We start from the raw sequence: 8,053 nt of genomic DNA, 5'->3' as shown, positions 1-8,053 counted from the left end.
ATTATCCATGGCCGAGTATGGCGTGAAGGGACTGAGGAGGCAGATTATGCCCCTGGGTCACCTGCTGCCATCGACTGAGTACCTGTGCGAGTGACATCCACTGTGACTGAGAATCCAATGAGATCTAGGTCGTCAGCGGATGCCAGACTCTCTATCTTGCCCTCAGATGCAGAGCTTTTAGGTTGTGGTGGTGTGAGTGCCACCACAAGTTTCTTCATCTTAGAGGTCTTCTTCTTAGACTTGCTCCTTAGGTTTCACTGGCTAGGAGGGCTTCACCGATTCAGTCTCTGGGATGGAGGAGGACCGTGAAGCCCTACGAATAGCTGCTTGTGGGCACTTATGCCACTGCCGAGCGTCATCCTTCCCACCTGTGGAAACCTGGGAAGGGAGAGACCCAAGGGACCCCTTGCGAGCGAGATGAGCCGAAGAAACTTCCTGGCAGATTAAAACTGTGTGCCGGGCCGAGAGTTGAACTCGGGACCTTTGCTTTTTGCAGGCAAGTGCTCTACCAACTGAGCTACCCAAGCACGACTCACGCCCCGTCCTCACAGCTTTACTTCTGCCAGTACCTCGTCTCCTACCTTCCAAACTTTACAGAAGCTCTTCTGCGAACCTTGCAGAACTAGCACTCCTGAAAGAAAGGATATTGAGGAGACATAGCTTAGCCACAGCCTAGGGGATGTTTCCAGAATGAGATTTTCACTCTGCAGCAGAGTGTGCGGTGATATGAAACTTCCTGGCAGATTAAAACTGCACAGGCATCAGCAGAGCGATCCCTGTGTTGTCAGGGGGCTTCAACCAACAGGGTACATGGCGGCCCCCCCACATCGGACTGGCTATTGTGCTGGATATTAGGTGCAAGGAAGTCCATGGTCGTCGTCTCAGCAAAAAACAACACTGCACAGTGCATGGTGGAAATCGTACTGAGGAAGGTATCCTCACCCAAGAGATGGAGAACGAGTGGGATGGCAATGCAACAACGAGAAAGCTGGCTAAAGGTCTCAATGCACAATGGACACAATGCACCTGGTAAGGCGCCCTTCCACAGTTGGCTCGCTGTTTGGGAAAATTTTGAAGAATGGATATCAAACCCTACAGGGGACCATCACATATAGGCTGAAATGTTTGAGACTCCTTTTAGTCACCTCTAACGACAGGCAGGATTGCTGTGGGCCTATTCTAACCCCCGAAACCACAGAGGAGGTAATTAGAAGCTCCAATGTCTAATGCATTATGGAGCTGCTTAGGACTGGAAATGAATCTAATGTGTACTGAATATGTCTGCCAGGGAGCCTCATCTGAGATGTGGAAAATGTCCTGCCTATGGCTATCAAACATGCAGGGTGCAGCTGTCTGCAAGTTGTGGCTCATGTTGGCACCAATGATGCTCGTCATCTGGGTTCTGAGGCCAACCTCAGATTATATGGACAGGTGGCAGAAATGGTGAAGAGCCCTGGACCCACACATGGAGTGCATGCAGCACACACAGTTTGTAGCAGCATTCCCAGAATTGATTTGAGGCCTTTGGTTTGGAATGAGTGGAGCAAATCAACCGAAGGCTTCACCAATTCTTTGACTGACTGGACTGCAGACTGCTGGACATACGTTATGAGGTGGAGAATTGTAGGAATACTTCATGGGTCAGGGGTGCACTACACAAAGCAAGCTTTCTTTAGGCTAGGCAGTAGTTTGGGGTCCTCTGATGAACGCACGCTAGTCAGTGCAGAGATACAGAAATCAGACTGCATACAAAGTAAAGACCATACTACCATCAAAATTTTCACAGTAAATTCTTGATCTATCTGTAGTCCCTGAATTTAATGCCCTCCAAGAAAGTTTGCCATGTTGAAAATAGTCTTTGAATTGAAAGCTGGCTGAAACCTGAAGCAGAAATCCTTGAAATATTTAGCAAGGCATGGAATGTACACTGACGAGACGGATGGGAAGGGAGTGTCAGAAGAGTGGAAGGTAGAGGAATGGCAACAATGAATATGGATGAAATTTGTGGAATAAATGAAGGCACATGCTATTGGTGGTAACCCCTCAAACACTAGTGAAAGAAGGATTCTATGACAAGAGAAGGTATTTGTACAGTTTACATGTGGTAATGGAGGGTACTTCACACCTATCGATTTGTACCATTCAGTTCTAATGTATCTTACTGCTTGCATGTAATTTAAGGCACAAGGTACTGACTAGCTGCATAGCAGAAGTGCTGAGTCATTGAAAGGCGCACCAACTTAGCTAGCTTTCCCATAGATACTATTTCAGAAGTATGGCCTCATTTTACAAGCTGACTACATTGTGGCAGCACAGTGAATAAGCAGACTAAACAATTTCACATGATCAGTAATCATGGGATCCATTTCCATTTTTGCAGATGAATGGATTTTTTTCATGAAGAGGCATCATACAGAATTACAAATTCATTGAACACGATTTTTACACCAACTAGGTATGTCTGTAGTTTTGCACGTATTTCCTGTGACTTTTCTCACAAACTGGAATGACCTTTGCCTTTTTCCATCTATGTCAAAAACCACTGATCCATAAATGAACAATTCTGATGGGAAAGAGGGGTCAGCTCAGCATCGTTTTTTGTGCAACCGAATCTGCTCACTACACCTTACGGTTACGTGGCCTCCCCACAGTTCAGTGTCTACTTTTGGTGTGCATTCCATATGAAATCTAAGATTATTTAGCTATTTATTCTGTTTTCTTTTTCATAGTATGTCCCCAAAGCTATTATTACCTAATGAGAATAATTCTTGACTTTATTGCTAAGTGCTTCTGCCCTCTTCTAGTATTTGGTGGCTCAATGGATAATTATGACACTACAAATCCAAAGATCCTTGATCATTGACCTGCAGGTATTTTGTAACTGGTTGCGAAAATCAGTTCAGGGGTGGAAAGAGGGCAACAGCACAAGGTAGTGAGTAGGACTGTGTGTAGTAGAGAACTGCAGCGTTTAAAACATCCGGGCTTGTGACAGTTTTACCTCTAGTTTCATTTTATGTTTACTTTTCTGTCATGTATCCCCTCGTGATGAAAGGAGATGACCGATCCTTGGTTCTGTCACATACTCCAGTTAACAACTTATTAGTCTTACAAAGGGGCTTTACAAACTTGAGAAGCATGAGAATGCATTCCACATGGACTCTGCAACTTGATTAGCTTCTTTCTGGCTGCTGTGCATCCACGTCTACATATAAACTCTGCAAGCCACCAAGCAGTGCATGGTGGATGGCATCTTGTACTACTAGCACTACTACTACTACTACTACTACTACGACTACTACTACGGTGTTCTATATGTAACATACTTTACAGATGAACCACAGTTTTCCCCCAATACAAAGAAAGTTGATCATTCTTCATCTTACTACCATCCTTTTGTGCTTCTTCCACTTCATATCATTTTGCAGTGTTATGCCTAGGCATTTTATTGACCAGACTGTGTCAATTTGTACAGTGTCAATGTTGTATTCCAACATTATGGGATTGTTTTTTCCTACTCACCTGCATTCACTTTTAAGATTTCTACACCTGCCATTCATCACACCAAATAAAAAGTTTGTCCAAGTCATCTTGTATCCTTATAATCACTCTGATGAACCTTTCCCACACACAAGGCAATCAGGAAACAGACACAGAATGCTGCCCATCGGATCATTTCATTGATAGACAACAAGAACTGTCTCATATAAACATCTATGTGGCACTTTTGATTATACCCTTGTCTCTGAGGAACAGTTGCTGTTGAGGCCACTGGTCTCTGTTACTTGAGAGGTCTTCGTGCCATTCACATATCTGGGAACCTATTCCTTGTGCCCATACCTCCATTAACAGTATGCAGTGGGGCACTCTGCTCAATGATTTCCAGAAATTTAGAGATGTGGAATGTAACCTGTTGCCCGTCATACATGGTTCGCAGTATATAATGTGACAGAAGACCAAGTTGAGTATTGCACAAAATCCATGCTGATTTCTGGACAGAAACTTTTCTGTCTCAAAGAAATTAATTATATTTGGTTCAGGAACTCTGGAGCAAAAAAGTGTTATGATATTGGTCTGTAATTCTGCAGGTACATTCTTTTACCATTTTTATATACAGAAGCCACCTGAACTTTTTTCCAGCTGCCTGGGTCTTTGCACTAGGTGAGAGGTTTGCAATAAATGCAAGGTAAGTAAGAGGCCAGTGCTGTACTCTCTGGGCAAATAATTTCTGATTCCGTTTGGACATGGCAACTATTTTGTTTTGAAGTCTTCCAGTTACTACTCTACTCCAGGGAGTCTATTACTGTGCCCCCAATACATGAGTCTGTGCAACAGTGAAACAACAATATGTTTGTATGATCCTCCTGCACAAACTTTAAAACTCCAGCTTTCTTTCTCTTTCCTCCAAAGCCACGCCAGACTGGTCAACGACTGCCTGAATAGAAGTCTGACTTAGTGATTTTATGTAGAGCCACATATGTCTCGTGTTCTCAGTAAAATATGTTGCTCATGTATGATGGTGGTAGTTGCATGCTTCACACATCGATCTTTCTACAGATACACAAATTTCCAGTAACTCTTGCCTGTTGCCACTGTGCGTACTTTTTGAACTGGGTGTACAACAGTCTGCTTTCTCAGCATTTTCAAATTTTGTTATTAAACCACAGTGGGTCTTTTCTATCTGTAATCCACATGCTTATTTGGTGTGCTATCTACAGTCCATTTAATGTTTGCCCATATTCCTCTATGTACATGATATTTGAAGTAAATGACATTCACTCATTGTGTAAATGGGATTCTAATGACTACTTATCTGCACTTTCTAGCAAATCAAATCTCCTAGCATTCTTGAAGGCTTCATTAACTTCACTTACCATTGTTGCTGTGCTAGCATCATGATCATTAGCTCCTCTCTGTACTGATACCATCAGTATGGGCAAGACTGTTCCTAATTACAAGGTCTAAAGAATTTCAATTTTCTGTGGACTGTCCAACCAGCAGTTTACAACAGCTTTCAGAAAACTGTTCGAAAGTACTTAACAAGACTGCCTGTCCATACCACCTGCAATGTATGCAAAGACATCTGAGTCTCTACTCAGTAGGTTAGGATCACCTGCTTTTTCTGCACTACTTTGAGTGGATTTTCCTTCAATGATTTTGTAACTGTGACAGCAGTATCACACGGCTAATAAAAACATCAAATGCTGGAGTTCACATACACGGAACCATTAAGGGAACTGCTCATTAAAATAGGAAATCATGGCTTGAGTCTTGGGACTTGGTACCAGTTATCATATAACTTCAATGCAATCTTATTTAATTCTTATTTGGGCTTATAATGTAATGAAGCAACTCTACAAACTCTTGAGCTAAACTACTTCACCTGCTCCAAGATAATGTTTACATCCATACAGAGTAAAGTGTAACAAAATATTCTATTTTACCCGGTTCCTTGTTTCCAATGTGGGGCATACTATAATACTGTATGTCTTATCTTTACCCTAAAGTAAAAACAGGACTGTTAAATTGAAGAGACACACAAGTGCCAACCACCTCATTATTTCCACCACAATTCAGCAATGATAAATTCCATGCAGTCATAAATTCTAAAATTACCTCTTTATTCACACCCTCCTCCAACTCCTCTTTTACATTCATGCTGGATGGGTAAACATGATCCTGTGGTAAAAATAAACTGTAGTAAGTGGATTGAAGCAGTCACAGTCCTCTCATACTGTATAAAATTTATCACATACATATAGCCCAACTGTCATACTTCTTAGTAACTAAAGAGTAGTTCTGGTTAGGTGTTTCTTTTGAGTTCAAAATTCTGGATGATGAGTTCACTATAGTATATTTCAATGGTAGGCAGCAAAAAATTGAAAGACTCATTAATGACACCACCTTTGAAAATTCGTTATGATCTTCAACTTCAGCCTTCCCCCCTATGTTATTATGTTCAATCATTTTTTCTATCTTCATATGCATATAATAGAAATGTAATGAAATAAAATTACACAGTTACTATTTGAAACAATGAAATCAATGTTATTCACATCAAACGACATGATACAGTGTACACCAACTGTGTAGGGGAGCAGGAACTGGACTGAAGTGCCACATCACTCATACTACTTTTATGACCAGAATCATAGAATGTCTAGAACCATTACATCAAAACCTTTTGTTTCACTGAACACTTATCTATATTAAAATTATTAAACACACACACACACACACACACACACACACACACACACACACACACACACACACACACACACACACATACTCTCTCTCTCTCTCTCTCTCTCTCTCTCTCTCTCTCTCTCTCTCTCTCTACCTCAAGCACACTACTTATAACTATTCTAACCTCATTAATTTCTTTTGATGGCATAACATCCCAAGAAACCCGGAAACCCAAATAACAATGTCACGATAATTTAAAGTAGGGAACAGTGTTATCCTGACACGTACAACAACTTTGACAATAATATAACACCTTACGATTTTGATGAACACTAATTTCAATAATTACTGAGTATGTCATGATACAAAGGTAGAAAGAAAGGTTATTTTCAATTACCTATCAAACATCTCAGTAATAGCTGCAAATCAGTATGACAAAAGTCCAGTCTAAAGTAATATGTCACTCAGAGATAACATTTATTGTGAAAGAAAGTTGTAAACTGGCAAAAAGGAAATTCAATGCGTCTACAATGCTCGATAATGGAAATGTTAGTTGCTTGGTAGCTTGCTTGCTATCAAGTCGTTTGTTATAGTACTACAAACGGAATGCTACGAAATTTTTTTCTATTAAAAAAAAGTACTATTGCGCGATACAGATGTGCGGCCTTTGTTCTCAGTTATTCTGACTTGAGAACTTGAACTGAAGTGATATTCCGATAGTGTACAATGAGTTAATGAACTTTAATTATTGGAGATAGTATTGTTGGACTCAACCTTCATCAAAGTGAACTGTTACACGAAGAATGGACATAGTATCTAAGACTGCAATACCTGATTAGCTTTGAGTAGGAAACAATACGACCACATGAAGATAATACAAATATGCTGGTAGTAAAAGTTGTCGTAATTGTCACGATCACTGAACTGAAAAGAATTGTAATTGATCTGATCCATGGGTGTGCTTGTGGTGTGACGTGATGTGATGATGGTAAAATAACTGCTAAGAAGGAACAACAAAAACTGTTTGTTAGTAATGGAAATCTCACGTATTGGCTCCATCATTCATTGAACTGTATGATAGTCATCAAAATTAATTAACTGTGAACATTTTAATTGAAAGAGTAACTTGATGAACATTGAGCATTGAAAGCAGTGTTTTGCCAAAACAATATTACGATGCACAAAAGCAAGATAGCATTATAGATTATCTCTGGATTTGCGTTGTGCCATAATGAACAATTCTGCCTGGCAATGTAACAACTACTGATACTGAACCACTGATGAATTTTTCTTCACTTCAGTGGTGTGAAACGATGCCAGTGATGAATGATTCACTCAATACTGCAATAACTAACTAACCGGGCATAGCAACTCATCATAAAACTGTAACAGAGAATTAAAATCAGCAGTTCGCATCGCTGAGAAAACTGTGCGCACTCGCAAATGGACTTTCATACATTACGTGAGGAACAATTTTCTTTAGAGATTTTCAGGTGCTGTTCCATGTTATCCGACGGGGACAACAATCACTGCGCGTCGTGTCTCCATTCCACTGACTGAGCTGTAGCAGCAGCAGCTCAACATCGACAGCGACAACAAAAAGGGGAGAGGGGACGTCACAGTGGGACAAGCACATTTCTAACAGTAAAAAAAGGAGAGCATAGGCTACAGGCTAAACCAGTCCTATTCTATGTATCCGAACTATGGGTTTTACTTGCTGATGTCAAAAGAAGACAAAGTTCAGGAAACATTATTTATGGAGCAGCACCAGCATATCAGAAGACCGAAAAGCTCATAATGTTGAAGTACGTGCTGGAATGAGAACAAATGAAACAGTGACGGCATAGAAACTGATAAAGGCATCTGT

General features: G+C 40.7%; 1 non-coding gene across 1 annotated transcript; it reads right to left on the bottom strand.

The window, feature by feature from the left end:
- Positions 1-453: 453 nt before the first annotated feature.
- Positions 454-528, bottom strand: Trnac-gca (transfer RNA cysteine (anticodon GCA)). Its single transcript has one exon. It is a non-coding gene; the product is annotated as a tRNA-Cys (tRNA).
- Positions 529-8,053: the final 7,525 nt, after the last annotated feature.

Source organism: Schistocerca gregaria, chromosome 11 (genome assembly GCF_023897955.1).
Source record: "Schistocerca gregaria isolate iqSchGreg1 chromosome 11, iqSchGreg1.2, whole genome shotgun sequence".
NCBI classification, from domain to species: Eukaryota; Metazoa; Arthropoda; class Insecta; order Orthoptera; family Acrididae; genus Schistocerca; species Schistocerca gregaria.
Note: the sequence above shows the minus strand (reverse complement) of the source record. Positions and strands in the feature narration are given on the sequence as shown.